Raw genomic sequence first — 18,717 nt, forward strand, 5'->3', positions numbered from 1 at the left:
ATGCTCTTCAAATTCAACTTGTGCTCTCACAATTGGTTCTTCAATGACCTCTTCATCCACATCCTCAAGTACTATCATATTGTAATTCTTAGCTTTGGTATTCTTGTAAGTGCACTTAGATGCATGATCAATAGTATATTTTTCACCACATTAAAAACATAGACCCTTCTCTTTGTGCTCTCTAAAAAGACCCATAGATATGAACTTGCCATTGTTTTCTGAATTACTGTTGGGTCTATTATCACCTTGCTTAAGCTCTATTTTATAGCTAATGCTTTGAAACACTTTGTTGTCTTGAAGCATTAAAAGTAGGGTATATATGGACCTTAGGACTACTAAAAGAATTACTAGACCCTCCATAATTACTAGCAAAGTTGCCCTATTTATCAATAGCCATTTTCTATCCAAAAGAAGCCTACATGGGAATATCCTTCCTATACTTATGAGCATACCTCTTTGTTAAGTCAATAGCTTGGAATAGTATGGCGAATTTCTGGGCCATAACAAATTAGGCTCCAAACTATAGATGTATTTACACAACTTTGCATTATCACTTATACTCTTTACATACATGTTAATATTCAAGAATTGGTTGTTATACTCTCTAACTGATAGGCTTCTTTGGTCCAACCAATACCATCTTCTAGCCAATTTTTCTTACTCAATGGGAGAGATGAATACTTGAGCCATCTTAGCTTTCAGATCCTCCCAACTATCAACCCATTGATTTTCCCTCTTTATGTACCTCCACCATGTATAAGCAAAACCTTGAAGGTAAAGTGTAGCACAATGAATCTTTTGGTCATCTGACTTAGAAAAAATGTCAAAATAAGATTCCAACTTTGAAGTCCACTCCTCCAAATTTGTCGAGGATAATAAATGGCCACTATACTTGATCAACACAATCTTATCATAGAGTTCCCTCTCACAACAAAGCCTTGCTACTCATTGGTTGTTTGGGGCTATGTATCCATGAAATTACCAATGGGGTTTGAAAGATTATAATTGGTTTGAAACTTGCCTAAAGGAATAGGTGGATGACTTCTAGCTCATCAGTCCCTCCTAAAGAAAGTCTCCCCAATCTCATAAGAAGTATGTGGTATACCCTTATTCCCAATAATACCTCACTAAGGGTTATTATTCGATGGTTGAAAGGATTGTTTGTCTCTACTCTCTTTGTTTGCCATTTTTGCTGCCACAAGCATAGAGATTTGAGTATGAAGTTTTTCCAATGAATCTCTAGTAGAAGAAGCAAACTTCTCTAAAGAATCATTCACAAAGTGGGCCATTTGCTCCATGTCTTCCTTGGTTTGAATATGGATTGAACCATCTATTCAGCCGCTTCATCCAGTTTTGAGACTAACTCCATATGTCTGATAGAATGCCTAGTCTCATAGTTACAAAGAGTGGTATTGAGAGTACTATATGCACCATACTCTTAATTGTAATAAAGCAATTTTCATGCTACTTTAATTAGGCCAATTAGTCTATTTTAGGCTAGAGTATAAAAGGCAAGAGAGTGCTAATGTAACATATCTTTTTCAATTCATTTCTTGAAACTCCACTTCTTGGAGCTAGAAGGTTTCTTCCTTCCCACCATTGTAAAGGGTATGTACCTTGCAGCAGCTATCATCATAGTATTCTCAACAAGCAGCCATGGCTTCAACGTTTGTATTTCTCCTTCTCATTGAATATGAATGGCAAGCTATGGTTTGTTTCTAGCATTTCTTGGAAGCATTTCTTCTTAGTTTTCTTGTATTTTCTTGGATGTGGCAAAGTATCATTTCAATTGGTATCAGAGTATGGACTTTGATCCATGGGAAGAGTCATTTTCATGGTGGATTTAGTCACAGCATGGTTACAGGGTAGCTGGGAGGTCAAAAATTAGTCATAGCAATTAGTTCTTCCATAACTGTGGTCTGACATGAAGATCTATCACAAACCGTGACTAAGATGGAGGTTCTTGGCATGAACTAATGGATAATGGCGGGCTCCAGTCAATTTTAGCAAGTTGTGGTTCAATTTTGGCCTAAAAATGAAGGGAGATTGATAAAATGCAGGTAACCTAGGTTGAGGTTGAGTTTATTGGGGTTACTTTTGAGAGGGAAGGGTTTTCTTTTTAGACACAGTCTTTCTCTCTCCAATTTCAAGCTTCCTTCAATCTCCATAGCCAAAACCTCCATCCTCTCTCTCTCCCATGAGTTCTACTGCCAAAATGGACATCAGAGCTTAAGTCTTCATGCTCCAAGCTTCCTGTAGAATACTCTTATGGTTCATAGGCCACCATTTGATCACGTAGGACTTCAGTATGAACTGCTATAATCTATGCATGCAGTACATGCCGAAGCATAATGGAGATTTGAAGAGCTTATTGAGCTCTTAGGCAATCATTGGAGCTTTGCTGTACTGTTATGGTGCTGCAAACAAAGGCAAGGAAAATCAAGAAACTGACACATACCTCTTCTTCTTTGCTATCTATCATTTGGTTTTGGAGCTGAAACAGAGCGGAGACCAGGCGAAGAAGCAATTTGACTCGTGGTCGTTTTTCTTATGCGATGGAAGCTTTGGTGTTAAAGGCTTTAGCTGATACTTTTGTCCACGGGCAATCCTTGTCGCTCCATTCAGCAGCAGCGGGAAGAAGAAGAAGGACACATTAATATGTGATTTGTCCTATGCCAAGACACAATGACGACCTCCAAGTGCCTCTCCGAATGTAAGAGCTCCGTGTTTCAGAAGAACGTCCTCAAGAGAGGAGTCGTTTAGGAATCCATCGCTACCAAGAAAGGCAGCCAATACCCTGTCGGTTCCATTATGCTCAGCTTCTTCATCTTCGTGATTATTGGATCAGCTTTACTACAGATTATTAGAATTGCTTCAACTGGTGGGATCGCATAAACTTCACTCTTTTGCTTCATTCTAATGAGAAAAAGAAACAACACGAGGTTGAATCTATGTCAAAGCATATTGAGCTACACATTTTTGAGCCTCGAGCTCCATTTTCACGAGATCTTGGGTGAAATTTGGAGTTCCTACCAGGATGCCACTAAAGGGACCTCGTCCAATACCATGTGATCAATGGAGGCCTTGGCATGGGCAACATTGCTAGATTCACACATGAATCTCACAACCCTGAGGGTAATTGCTAGTACACTTATTCATGCTTGGAGCATTAGAAGAAAGTTTCCATAGCTGTAAGTGAGGCCAGAGCTGAGCAGGCTACTATGGAGAGGGCCAATGTAGAGGATAAATGCTATTTGTGGCCATCTTAATGCAATTTTGGAGAAGATCAAGAATCTGGTCTTTGCTCAGGACATCTTATTTAGCAGGCTACAGCTTGGAATTCTGTGTTTCAAGGCCAACAAAGTCGTGAGGAAGAGGCGGGCTGATATTCTTAGATTCCCTCAAATCATGTACGGGAGTGGAGTCATCTTGAAAACCTTATTTCATGATAGTCATTTACAGTAGATATTCTCAGATTTCCTCATCTTGATCATGGGGCTTTTGGCCTTTGATGCTTCCTAAAGGTTCCTCATATCTATAACCGGCAATAGAAGTGTGGTTTATGTGGCAGATTTCAAGACAGCACTCAAAATTTTTGGAATTTCTTGAAGAGATCAAGGGGCTTTTACTCTATTTTACTTCCTAGAGCTTCCCCAACACTCAAGGGACCGACATTGAAGCAGGACCGACATTGAAGCATTCTTGGACTTGAAGCTTCAAAGAGAGTTGGCTATGGAGTCAAAACAGGGGAGCAAGCTATAGGCTTCAAATTTTTGGTCTATTCTCTTCTATTTCATGGGGCTTTGGTCTTAAATGACTTCAAGGACCTTCCTACTACTCCAAACACTCAAGATTTTGAAGGCTTTAAGCAATGGATTCAAGATTGAAGGCCAATCTTCTCTTGGACTTCAAGCATGACAGGGATTGAAGAATTTTTTGGAAATCTTAGTCAAAGAGGCCCAATTACAAAGGATCTACCATTCATTTGGCTTCTTGGAGTTGAAGACTCACTCAAGGCATCATCCTTGGATCATACTTGGAGCTATTGTATGGAATTATGGAGTATTACTCTCTCTTGATCAATTGGAGGACTTATGAAGATGGGCTATCACTCTTTATGGCTAAGGTTTGAGACAAGCAACATCTTCTTCTCCAAGCATTGAAAGAGGTATTTCTAATACTCTTTTTAATCTCTCCAATCATTAATCCACTTGTTGACTGCATCTCCTATTGTTGAAGGAGAGATTAAGAGAGTAATCTAAGTAATGACTTGCTTCATAGACTTTATCTTCAGCATTGATTGATAATGAATCGTCAAATTTCATACAATGAGCCTTCAATTTGGATTGTCAAGCATTGATTGAGTATCTACTCAGTCATTCAGCCATTCATTGATTGAGTTTTGATCATTCCATTGATCTATTGCATTTGATTGATTGAAGACTTCAAAATTCATCATATAATCCTTCATATTTTGATTGAGATTTACCTAACCCTAACCCATGAGTTTGTGTTGACCCAATCTTTGAGAATTTCCCAAAATAAATTTGTAAAGGTGAGCATAGTATGCAGTGAGTCACTGATACTATTGGTAAGCCTATCTCAGCCCATTTTTCATTCATGATACCTTTCCAATTCATGCATATCATGAAAGGACCAATGTCTTGATTCGATCATGCATATCATACCTTGTTTGTTAGAATACTAGCCATGCCATGTTCAATGCTGACTGAGGAAAAAGGTCGAAGATAGCAAGAAGATAGTGAGGTGACCCTCCCTTGCTATTGATGGCTCTGTAAGGGTGCACAACCTGGCCCGAAAGGAACTTTGCACACCTTCCGGAGTTTCAGAGCCCATTTAGGTGTCTGCCATTTTATCACTCACCACAGGTGGTGGACCACGGAAGACCACTCAGGATGAGAGTGGAAAAGATTTGAAGACACTTGGTACAAACAGGGAAAAACAGGGCAGTTTGGTCACAGTTTTGAACAATGGAATCTATTAACCTATAGAGCACTCAATTTGGAGTTATATTGTTCAAGTTATGACAAACCCAAAGATTTGACCATGTGTCCCAAACTTATGGGAAATTCCCATATTCCCCAATATGGTGTTAATTCGGCATGAGCTCGTTGATGGCAATTCCGCTCAAAATATACTACCATCTTGCACGCTGATCCAATGATTTGCTTAAGCTTTTCTATTTAAAAAAAGCTTTAAGTTATTAAGCTTAACTAAAGCTTAAAGTTCAATTATCAACCTCTTACCTAGCGGGTGTTCATACAGTGGTATTCCCGAACTGGTTTTGAAGCTTCAGCAAGCCCCTATTCCCACCTCCAACTTAGCAGAGCGTATTTATAGCAAGTAGCCTATCACGCACAGTCTATGCAAAATGCTAATTTGCTTAGAAAAAGACCCTTTTCAATTTTTGTACCTGAGAAAAGCAAGATTGTAAAAGGCAAAGACATACTAATAAAAGTTCGTGGTGAGCTTCTTCACACGTGACTAGAAGATGAGCGATGGAACTTCAATCAAATCCAGGATATCTAATCATAATATGTATGATTTTATGGGCGAATGTGATTTGCCAGAGTCGACTATGGAGCTGAAATTGGATCTAATCATGATGCAACTTCAAGAAGAGTGAAGGGCACGTTAAAACTTGAAGGCAAAATTGGCTACACTTCAACAATCCATTGTCGATCACGATGGAGTGCAACCTAAAGATGTTATTCGACGTAGTATTGATGCGATACTCGATGCACAAGCTCTTAGGAAAGAGGCCAAGATAAGTAAAAGAAATTTTAAATTCCATACTTTTAATGGGCAACATGATGGCAAAATTGTTCTTGCTTTCATTAGTCAATTTGATGACCATTTTCATGAAGGGCAATATGCTGAAAAAGATAAAATTAAATTCTTCACTAAACCATCTAGTAGACAGAGCATCATTATGACTATTGTCCGCAAGAGTGTTGATTGTCCCTCTACTTGGGAAGCCTTTCAAAAGAAATTTTTGCAGAATTTCCTTTCACCTCAATTCCATAAGAAAGCTATCAAACAGTGGGATCTCCTCCAATAAAGAGATCATGAATCTATCCCGCAATACAGTAAGCGTTTCTAGAGTGCCTTACTTCAACTTTGAATGCTTGAAGATGTTCTTGAGGTGACCCACAAGCGCAAGTCCATATCCGGTTTGCTTGGTCACTTCTATGCAGAAGTAAATATGTTCAAGCCAAAGACCTTGGAGGATGCGATTTCTTTAGCACATGAGCGGAGGATAAAATTCGTGGACGAGAAAAGTGACTGCAATAATTTTCAGTTAATGGTAACTTTGGTACAAAGCAATTCAATTCTAACTTCCAAAGATTCAATCAAAATCGCTTTGCTCGTTCAGATTTTTGTAAACCCCGAGCTTGACCTCCTACTTTACCATCAACTGCTAATTCAAACCTTAAGCCTTCCAAACTTCCATCCCTTACCAATAATATCTCCAAAGAAAAGCTTATGGTTTGCTACTGTCACGAATCGCGTGGTGGGGGGACTTGCTTAAGATATTGCACCGAACACACACAGAATGCACGAGGAGAAGCTCACTCAAGAGACAATAAGAGAGATGGAGACCAAAACGTTTTCTTGTTGGTTTCTTCTTCTTCTTCCACACACTTTACAATGTATACAAAGTATAGATAAGATACGACATAAAGGAAAGTGGCCTACTAAGTCAAACAATGCATAACCAACTACACTAGTCGACTGGCGCTATAATCATGCCAGCTGTAAATAGGTGTAACAACGTGAATATAATAAGTAATGAGTCAGTGGCCATGTGAGAGTCATAATGACCACCGACGTGCTAAGTGTAGACGTGTGGACCCATCTAACCAGGCGGTCCATCATTAATGTTTGCATGTGTTGAGCTTATCATCTCAACACTCCCCCTCAAGCTCAACTGCATCTCTACAACTCCAAGTAAGCTTCGAAACTTTTGAAGCTTCTCTATACCCAATGCCTTCGTGAAGATGTCAGCTATCTGATTCTGTGTACACCAAGTCAATCTCACCTGCTAGTACCTTCTCTCTCACAAAGTGGTAGTGTATCTCAATATGTTTTGTCCTGGCATGGAACACAGGGTTCCTAGCCAACTGTATACTGCTCATGTTGTCACAATAAATGACAATTGGACCTTCCATCTGCACATTTAAATCAGCCAATAACTTTTGCAGTCATACTACCTCACATGCTGCAACAACAACATCTCTATACTCAGCCTCTGTACTCGACAAAGCAACTATAGATTGCTTTTTGCTGCTCCAAGTGTGTATCCAAACACCTGTATATATGTACCTGCCTCATAGAAAAGTCCATAATGTAATGTGGACTTCACATATCTCAATATGCGTCTGACTGCATCCAAATGTGGCTTTCTAGGTACTTGCATAACTCGACTCACAAGACCAACAATGTAGCTCAAGTCTGGCCTTGTAATGGTCATGTAGATCAAACTCCCCACTATCCTCCTGAACATAGTAGGGTCTTCTATCTCATCCCTAACATCAACACTCAACTTTACATTATGCTCCAATGGGACTGAAAGTGGTTTGCATGCTATCATACCATACTTGGACAACATATCCAAGCCATACTATCTTTGGAACAACCATATACCATCATCACATCTGATCACCTCAATGCCAAGGAAGTACCTTAGCTCACCTAAATCCTTCATCTCAAACTTCTTCTTCAAAAAGTCCTTGACTTCAACAATCCCACTATCACTATCACCTATAATAATCAAGTCATCCACATAGATGACTATGATGACCAAACCTGCATCACCCTTTCTCACATAAAGTGAGTGATTAGCATCAGAAACATAAAAGCCAATATTGACAAGATACTCTCTGATCTTGTCAGACCATGCTCTAGGTGCTTGCTTGAGCCCATAGAGCGCCTTCTTCAACCTGCACACATACGTGGGATGCTCTAAATCTTCATAACCTGCTGGCTGATCCATATACACTTCTTCCTGCAAATCACCATACAAGAAGGCATTCTTTACATCCATTTGCTGCAACCTCCAACCTTTGGATGCTACCAAAGCAATCACACATCTGACAGTTGCCATCCTAGCAACTGGACTGAAGGTTTCTTCGTAATCTATGCCATATGTTTGGGCATAGCCTTTTGCAACCGGCCTAGATTTGTACCTACTAATAGAACCATCTGCATTGTGCTTAATCTTATAAACCCACTTACATCCAATAGCTTTCTTGCCCTTCAGCAATGATACTATATCCCAAGTCTTATTGGCCTCTAATGCAACCATCTCCTTATCCATTGCTGCATCCCAATGATCATGACCAACAACCTTCTCAAAACATGTGGGCTCAACATCCTCAATCACTTTCACCATATAAGCATAATGGTGAGTTGCATAACCTTCAAAACCAAATATGTTAACAGGGTATCTCACCCTGCTAGACCTGCGTACCACTGGATCACTCAATGGAGTCTTTGCATTGACATGTGCTCTCTGTACACCTGGAGTCTTCACTGAAGGAATGCCAAGCTCATCATCCAAGCTCTCTGAGCCACTGGAGTCTCCATCAAGAACTGCATCCAATTTCTTTCACAACTCATCTGCCACATGAACATATGTAATACAACCAAACACTTTCAAGTGTGAGACATCAAGCTTCTTACCTATAAAACATTCTTCGGGGGTCATACCATGAACTGTAGATGTGGGAGTTCTGTTCATAATATAAACAACAGTATGAACAGCCTCAGACCAAAAATGCTTAGGCATATTCTTTTTAGCCATCAAGGCACATGCAACTTCTGCAATATGCCTATTTTTCCTTTCTGCAACCCCATTTTGTTGTGGGGTATACCTGCATGTGAACTGTCTCTTTATCCCATGAGACCTCAGAAAATCATTGAACTCATTCAAGAGGTACTCTCCCCCTCCATCTGACCTCAAGCACTTTACTTTCAAGCCTGTTTGTCTTTCAACTGCAGCATTGAAAGTTCTAAAGTCCTCAAACGCTTCACTCCTTTCCTTCATAAAATAATCATGTGACAAAGTATGAACTGCCTCCAAGAGATACATTTTGTGTAGGCCCTCAAATATTTGTATGTACAACATCAAGGACATTTCTGCTTACATCTCTGTCATGTGAAAAGGGTTGTCTTGCATGCTTACCAACTGACATGCTTTGCATACCTTATGAAATTCTATAATTCTAAATGTAGGCACACCTGTAACCAACCCTTTGGACTGCATTAATTTTAGCCTTTGTACATTTGCATGTCCAATGCGTTTGTGCCAAATTTCAATATCTGCAACAATACCTTTTCCTTTAGCATACATAGCAGCATTCATAGTAGGAATTTCAGCATCCAGAGTAAACATACGTCCAACTCTACTTCCCTTTGCAACCAACTTGCACTTGTCATTGAAGTCTTCTACAAAGCAACCCTTTGCATTAAATTTGACTTGCAGCCCTTGCTCTACCATCTGACCGACTGACACCAAGTTCTTTGTAATAGATGGCACATGTAATGCATCTGAAAGACTCTTTGTCTTACCATCATGCAAGGACAAGGGAACTTTTTCAATGTGTGAAATTGGGTGGCGTGAATCATTACCCATCTGCACATAACTTGTATTTTGCAAATTCTACATCTCTCCGAACCATTCTGCATGGCTGGTCATATGATTGGATGCACCTGAATCAACATACCAAACATCATCATGTGTTCCCTTTCTTGTAATAACATTCAGCATATGCTGCATAACAAACAGACATTCATTTTTGTCTTCATTATGTTGTGAAGACGATGCATAGTTTCCTTGTTGCAACTTACCACTACGAAGATCATCTTTCTTATCATAAGATTGGGTTGCAATATGACCTGTTTTGCCACAGTAGTGACACACAATACCAGAGTTGTTAGAACCTCTGTTCTGCCATCCACCTCTTCCTCTAAAGCTCCCCCTGCCTCTAAAGTTACCATGACCTCCTGAAACCTGGATATCGCCAAATTGTTGATTCAATCTGTTTTGCTGGTTGTCACTACCACGTCCTATACCACAGCCTCTTGAAGAGGACTTGCCACGTCTCCTTCCTGTATTGGAGTAGAAAGCTTGGACCTGTTCACCACTTTTTTTAGATGTCTCACTCTGCATGTTGATCTCTTCAGTGATCATGAGGAAGACCAACTCATCGAAATCTGGAAATGGCTTTCTGACATATACGAAAGTTACAAAAGACTTCCAAGCTTTTTCATTGTTAAGTCCACCCAAGGTAGACGACAGTAAATCATCATCATCGGGCATTGCATCAATCGTTGCCAAGGAATCTGCAATGCTCCTTACCTTCCGTGCATACTCATTGATAGACATCTTCCCTTTCTTCAATGTATTCAACTTTTGCTTCAGTTGAATCTTTCGTGCCTTTGTCTTTACGGAAAACATACTTTCAAGTATGGTCCAAGCTGCATATGAATTCTCTGCATTTCTAATATGTCCCAGCATATTATTGTCAATTACTACAGACAACCAATACATAACCTTTTTGTCTTTTGCATTCCATTCCTTCTGTGCCTTTGTCTCTTCTGCAGTTGGAGGATCACTCACCTCCGGCTCCTTTTCTTCACCTGAAACAAACTCGTAGAGGCCTTTTTCAATAAGGAAGTTCATGACACGGAACTTCCATGAAGGGTAGTTGTTATTGTCGAGCTTCTCAATGATGGGGTTTCCGCTGTTCGCTATCATTATCACAAAACTAATACCAAACAGCAAGCAAATCTTCTGCAACCCTCGGCCTGTAGTGCACAGCAATACACCAGACAACCTTTTTCACTGTTTGCTCAACAATACATGCAATCTGCAACCAGTTTGCAGATAAACCTTGTGTTTATTTGCTGCTAAACACCTTTGAACTTACAGATCTGAAATCTGTAACATGTGCACTTGTATACGGCAGACACAACTGAAATTGCAGGATACCTCGAATTGTTGTCTACAACCTTGGGAGTCTAAAATGGGGCCTGAAATGACCTCGGATGGCCAAAATAGCAGCAGGCAAACCCTAAAGGGCCTATCTATAGAATATACAGTGCTATTCGCGTACACCAAATCTCACTGTAATCTGAGATTTTTGCTCTGCCCTACTTTCAGTGCCTCCACAGGCATTGTCCAAGAGAAGAAGTAGTAAATGGAAGAGCTTCTTACCTGTTGCTTGCTTACTCAAATCCTTGGCTCCTCTCCTTTGCTTTAGCCTTCAAAAATAGCCTCAATCAGTGGTGCAGCTCTGATACCATGTCATGAATCGCGTGGTGGGGGGACTTGCTTAAGATGCTGCGCTGAACACACACAGAATGCACGAGGAGAAGCTCACTCAAGAGACAAGAAGAGAGATGGAGGCCAAAAAGTTTTCTTGCTGGTTTCTTCTTCTTCTTCCACACACTTTACAATGTATACAAAGTATAGATAAGATACAACATAAAGGAAAGTGGCCTACTAAGTCAAACAATGCATAACCAACTACACTAGTTGACTGGCGCTATAACTATGCCAGCTGTAAATAGGTGTAACAACCTGAATATATTAACTAATGAGTCAGTAGCCATGTGAGAGTCATAATGACCACTAATGTACTGAGTGTAGACGTGTGGACCCATCTAACCACGCAGTCCATCATTAATGTCTGCATGTGTTGAGCTTGTCATCTCAACAACTACAAGTGTCATCAGCTTGGACACTTAGCAGCGAACTATCAGTCCAAGAAGCAAGATGTTCAAATAAATCACTCTTGGGAGCAATTGATGACGAGGACCATGAAGATATGTCAGACTTCATTGAGGAAGATGATGATATTGGTGATGCTTCAGATACTTTACAAAGTATGCAAAATCCTCATTCATTATTAACAATGAAATGTTTTGTGCATGGTCAAGAAAAGATTATTTTGCATGATGATGGAAGCACACACGATTTTATTTCCACAAAGTTAGTAAAAGAATTGAATTTATTTATTGTTCCAACTCATTATCCCATAAAGGCTGCATTATTAGGCACTAGATACAATGGCATACAAGAAGTTCATGATTTAGAGATTAAAATCGGTGATTATGTTGAGTGCATAAATTTCTTGGTTGTGCCTGTGCAAGCTAGTGATTTTTATTTTAGGAATGCCTTGGCATCACAAATATAATCCTGACATAGATTATTCCATACATTCCATGAAAATTCATTTTAACGGAAACCAAATCACATTACATGGATTGTACACCTTTGATAATTTTCCACTGCTTAGTCAGACACAAGCTAAATGTGCATTGAGAAAAGGTAGTAAATCATATTTAGTATGGGTGAATGAAATTGAAGCTAAGAAAAATTAGATGCGTCCTAGGCATGCACAATTTTTTTCACAATTTAAAGATTGTTTTGCTTTACTAATTTACCACCTGGTTTACCACCTACATCTCATCCCAGGTTCTCAAGCACCATGTAAAGCACCTTATAGACACAATCAGATTAAACAAAAACAAATCCAAGCACAAGTTGAGGAACTGTTGAATCGATGACTCATTAGGCCTAGTAATTCTCCTTTTTGTGCACTTGTCCTATTAGTTAAGAAGAAAAAATAATACCTATAGGGTGTGCATTGACTATTATGCCCTAAATAAAATCATTGTTAAGAATAGATATCCGATCCCTAAGGTAGAGGACCTCATGGATAAACTACAAGGAGCCACTGTTTTTAGCCAGATAGATCTCAAATCTGGATATCATCAAGTACACTTGGATACACTTGACATTTTTAAGACTACATTTATAACTCAATTTGGTCATTATGAATTTCTTGTTATGCCTTTCGGTTTGACCAATGCACCAGCTACATTTAGTCGTATGATGAATTATATATTTTTGAAATATCAAAATTGTGTGATTTTTTTCTTTGATGATATTTTGGTTTTGAGTAAGGATGAGAATGAGCATTGTGAACATCTATCTTTAGTTTTCAAATTGTTGAAAGAGAATCAATTGTATATGAAACCCAGATTGAATACTTAGGTCATATTGTTTCTTCTGATGATATTCGTGTTGATCCTAAAAAGATAGAGGCAATTTTGAATTGGCCAATCCCTAAAAATGTGCATGAGTTATGTTATTTCTTAGGCCTTGCCAGCTTTTATAGAAAAATTGTGAGAAATTTTTCATTGCTTGTATTGCCTTTGATGAAATTGTTAAAGAAAGGTGTTATGTATTAATGGTCTAACAACCAACAAAAGTATTTTGATTTGTTGAAACATGCTTTAACATATGCACATGTCTTGCAATTACCTGATTTTAATCGACCATTCTTTCTAGTAGTCACTAATGCTAGCGAATCAAGAATAGGTGTTGCCCTCATGCAAGATTCACATTCCATAACCTATTCTAGTTGCAAACTTAAACCTTCTGAGTTGAAGTATTTCACCTATGATAAATAATTGTTAGCTATAGTTCAAGCCTTACGTCAATGGAAACACTATCTAAAGGGATTCAAATTTATGATTAAAACTGACTAGCAAAGTATCAAACATCTCCTTAGTCAACCCGCAAATTTTTGACCGTCATATTAAATGTACTATTCATCCACTTATCCAATATTAGCCAGGAAGTGAAAATATTGTTGCCGATGCATTGAGTAGAAGACCAAGTATCCATAATATTTCACTTCTATCTTTTGATTCCCTTACTCCTATGAGGGATACCTATGACCATGACCCCAGTTTTCAAGCTAATTGGAACAAATTAGTTGCTAATAACTGGATTCCAATTGATTTTTTGTATTATTCTGATGGATTTATATTTTATGAGAAAAGATTGTGTGTCACTGTTCCATTTAGATCATTTGTATTGCATGAAATTCATTGTCCTCCATATCAAGGTCATAAAGACATTATTTCCACATTAAGAACATTGGTTGAAGAATTTTATTGGCCACAAATGGAATCCGATGTTTCTAACTTTATTCCTAAGTGTTTAATTTACCAAAGAGTCAAGCGATAGCATGGTAAGCAATATGGTTTGTTAATGCCTGTACCAATTCCTGACCGTCCATGGGAACATATTTCAATGGATTTTATAACTGGTTTGCCTAATACACGAGCTAATCATGATATGATTTGAACTATAGTAGATCGATTTACTAAACAAGCATATTTTCTACCATGCAAGAAAACATTAACTACATCTCAAGCTGCACAATTGTTCTTGAAGACTATTTTCACTGACCATGGTTGCCAAAAGTTATTATTTTCGATTATGATTCTAGATTTTATAATAATTTTTGGACTACTTTGTTTACTAATTTGGATACTAAGATTGATTTCTCATCTGCATTCCATCCTGAAACCAATGGGAAAATGAAAGCTACTAATAGTACAATTCTAGATCTTTTGCATGCATACACAAATTCAAAACCACAAACATAGAATACACATTTACATCTACTTCAATTTTCATACAATAATACACCATTCACAGCTACTCATAAAGCACCTTTTGAAATCATTTATGGACATAGATTGCCTACACCTGTCACATCATTATCGAATAAAGTTAAAGCTGTTGATGATATTGCCAATATGCATGCTACTATTTTTGCTCAAGTTAAAGATATGATTGCGAAAGCCCATCAATTATACACTAAACAAGCTAATAAGAAAAGAAAAGCCATGAGTTTTAATATTTGTGATTATGTTTGGTTACACATTGAAAAGAGAAGATTGCAAAGTGTTGAGAAATACCCTGTTGTTAAATTAGCACCTAGGTTTTATGGACCTTTCAAAATAATTCACAAGATCAATGATAGTGTATTTAAATTAGAACTACCCAAACATTGGAAGATCCATAATACTTTTCATTTCAGTTTGTTATGACATTTTAGAGGCCAATTACCTATCCATATGTCTATGAAAATCCTCCTTTGTTAGAAGAAGAAACTGAAATCCTTGAACCTAAAACTATTCTAGACACTGACTTTATGACCAATAGAACTGGCCGTAGATATTCTAGATATTTGGTTAAGTTTAAACATCAACATGTTGAAGAGGCCCAATGGATGTACATCGGTGACCTAAGTGCTTACCCCTCACTGCTCACTCCACATTGAGGTAATAGCAATTGAGAACAATTGCTATCCCACCCCGGGGGTATGATACTAGGAGGAATATTCCATGGTAGATTTCGTGATTATATTTATTTGTCGGGGCTCGTACACAAGGTGAATTCCTTGTGCGAGAAGTTGACGAGAATACATGTTCTTTTCGGGCATCAGATTAATTGAATGTGCATGTGGGTGATTCCACAACATGTGATTTCGTAAAATACATATTAAATTAATGGATGTTTACGAGTTTAGAGTGCACACTCGAATTAAATTAAGGTTAGAAGAGAGTTCTAACCTATGTAATTGTAGTTACAGACTGTTAGGTATTCACTTTTGTTGGGTTTTATTTAATTACTTTCTAACAATTGTGAATGCTTCAATTGATGTGTAGAGCAGGCGGGGGTGGTGTTGGGTAGCACCGGGTGATGACGTGAATCCAAATGCCTAGAAGAATTACTATATTTTATGGGTGTGCACCTTATCACTAAAGGCGTGGCGCTAGTATTTATTCAAGCACGCTTATTTACTAAAGCGCTTGATAAAACATTTATTATCTTGTATGCGCATAGGCGTTTGGTTAAATATTTTATTATTTGATATTTGTATTTGGGCACAACTCGACTTTTGGATGCCTAAATGCCTTACTCTATATTTGGGCAAACACAAACGCAAAAACAAAAGCATGTTATTTGTAAAGTGGACTATTTTTTAGCTCAAAGATAAATAAATCTATAAATATATACCTTGTGAAGTGCTCACACAAGGCATGGGGGAGATTGCACCCAATTTGTCTTTTCGTCTCATGTCGTGCGAATTCCCCTTTGCTTTTTACTTGCAATTATGAAGGTTTGTAGAGTTCTTTGTTCTTGGGGACCTTTTGGTATTCGCTACGCACGCATACAACATCAGATCTACACCTCAATATGTTTTGTCTTCCATGGAAAATCGGATTCTTGGCTTGGCCAACTGAATGGCACTCATAGAATCTGAATACAGTGTAGGCATAACATCTGTCATACCAAGGTCTGCGATCAAACGGCCTAACCAGATAGCCTCCTTGCAAGCCTCTGTGGCTGCAATATACTCGGCCTTTGTAGTAGAAAGGGACGTACACTTCTACACCCTGGACATCCAAGAGAGAGCCCCTCCACCATAAGTGAACACATAGTCAGAAGTGGACTTCCTACTATCTGCATGTCCTACATAATCAGAGTATGTGTACCCCACGACTCCTGTATCCTGGCTGCCATAGCAAATACACATATCTGTTGTGCCCTTCATGTACCTCATGATACCCTTCACGACACCCCAATGTTTCTTGCTAGGTGTAGCCATATAACGTGCCATAACCCCAACTGCAAAAGCAATATCTAGGCGGGTGGCTATCATGGCATACATAAGACTGCCCACGGCTGATGCATAGGGAATATTGGCCATCTCGGCCCTCTGCTCATCTATCTGCGGACAATCGGCCTGTGAAACCTTCACATGAGAAGGTAATGGACAGCCAATAGACTTAACATCTTGCATAGAGAAGCGCTCAAGGACTTTATGAATATACTCCCTCTGACAGATAGAGTAGTCCTTGAGATATATCAAGCGTAATGTGCATACCAAGTATATGAGAGGCATGTCCTAGATCTTTCATCTCAAATATCTTCTTGAGCTAAGCCTTAAGAGCATCTAGCTCCTCATGATTTGTCCCTGCTAAAAGCATGACATCCACATAGAGTACCAAAATCAGTAAAGGACCATCACGGGCTTTCATCGTGTACAAGCACGGATCCATAGAACTGCGGTTGTAGCCCTATGACTGCATAAATGCATTAAACTTATGGTGCCATTCTCTAGGTGCCTGCTTCAAGCCATATAGACTCTTCTTTAGCTTGCACACTAGGTGTTCCTTGCCAAGGTCAGCAAAGCCCTTAGGCTGCTCCATTTAAATCTCATCATGCAAGTCCCCATGTAAAAAAGCTACCTTGACATCCATCTAGTACAAGTCTAGGTCAAGCTATGAAACCAAGGCCAAGACTAAGCGTAGGGTGGTCATCTTGACCACAGGAGAAAAGATTTCATCAAATTCAACACCATGCTCCTGCTTAAAACCCTTAGCAACCAATCGAGCCTTGTATGCTGGCTTGGGGTGTCCAGGGGTACTTTTCAGCTTGTACATCCACTTGCATGGCAAAGCCTTCTTACCCTGAGGCAAGGAAACCAAATCCCAAGTCTGATTCTTATGCAATGAGTCAAGCTCAGACTGCATAGCCCTCTCCCAAGAGTGACAATCACCCCTGTGCATAGCCTCATCATAAGTGAGAGGCTCTCTTACATCTTAACCAATACATAATCCATAGAGGACGCAAAACGGTCAGGAGGTCATCTATCTCTAGTAGAACACCTCAATCCAAGTTTTGTTGCTTGATCGACATCCTGTCTAGCATCAGCATGTCTAACATCTGGGCCATGAGCATTAAGTGATACTGCACATTGTCTAGCTGGCCGTGGAGCGGGGCTGAATGGGAGCAGTGGCTCCTCCTTTGAAAGATAACGCTACGTACCTCAACCACTTTCTCAAGTTGCATATGCATTTTGTCCTCATGAAAGATGGCATCATGGTTGCGGATCACTTTTCGTGCCTACGGATCCCATAGACGATAACCCACCTCTCCTGCATCTCCATAGCCAATGAAAATGCATTTGACACTTTTAGGATCCAACTTATTGTGTTTGTCCTTGGGCACATTGCAGAATGCCTCACATCCAAAGACATGCAAATGATCATAAGAGGGGGGCTTGCCTATCCATACCTCCTCTGTAACCTGAAAGTCAATGCCACTACTAGGTGACCTGTTAATGAGATGCACGGCAGTAGTAGCTGCCTCAGCCAAAAAGTACTACAGTAGGCCAATCTGGTTAAGTATGGTACAGATCCTTTCATGAGTGGTCCTATTCATGTGCTCAGCCATACCATTCTGGGGAGGGGTGTAAGGGATGGTCAACTGACGCTTAATACCCCGCTCATCACAAAACTGCTCACAAGCATGTGATACATACTCACCCCCATTATCTGACCTTAGGCATTTTAGCCTATTCCCATCTATGAAAGTAACAAAATACTTTGCCCCACCAAGTGACTAACAGGGCATGGGCCCACATACATTTGAGTGCACAAGAGCGAAGCGCTCACCCATGGATTTCTTACTAGACTTTTTATGCATATTTCTAGTCTGCCTGCTATACAAACAGTGATCATAAGAATCAAAATATGAAGAGTTAAAAGGAGGAAGATACTGCAAAGCACTGAGCATTTTCATTCCTTTAAGGGACATATGCCCCAAATGAGCATGCCAAAGGGATACATGAGGGATAGAACCCACAAACAAAACATAATCCAAGGTAGCTCCAGATACAAGTAAGGGATAGAGGCTGCCAGACTTGGCACCTCTTGCAAGCATAAGCCTGCCACGAGTAATCTTCCATGCAGAGTCTCCAAAAGACACAAAATACCCTGCATCATCAAGCTGTCCAACTGACATAAGGCTCTGAG

General features: G+C 39.4%; 1 pseudogene; it reads left to right on the top strand.

Moving 5' to 3' along the window:
- Nucleotides 1-2,685: 2,685 nt before the first annotated feature.
- Nucleotides 2,686-2,895, top strand: LOC148012993 (uncharacterized; annotated as a pseudogene).
- Nucleotides 2,896-18,717: the final 15,822 nt, after the last annotated feature.

Source organism: Lygodium microphyllum, chromosome 26 (genome assembly GCF_053477565.2).
Source record: "Lygodium microphyllum isolate KBCC chromosome 26, Lygodium_microphyllum_v1.1.10, whole genome shotgun sequence".
In the NCBI taxonomy this organism is placed as follows: Eukaryota; Viridiplantae; Streptophyta; class Polypodiopsida; order Schizaeales; family Lygodiaceae; genus Lygodium; species Lygodium microphyllum.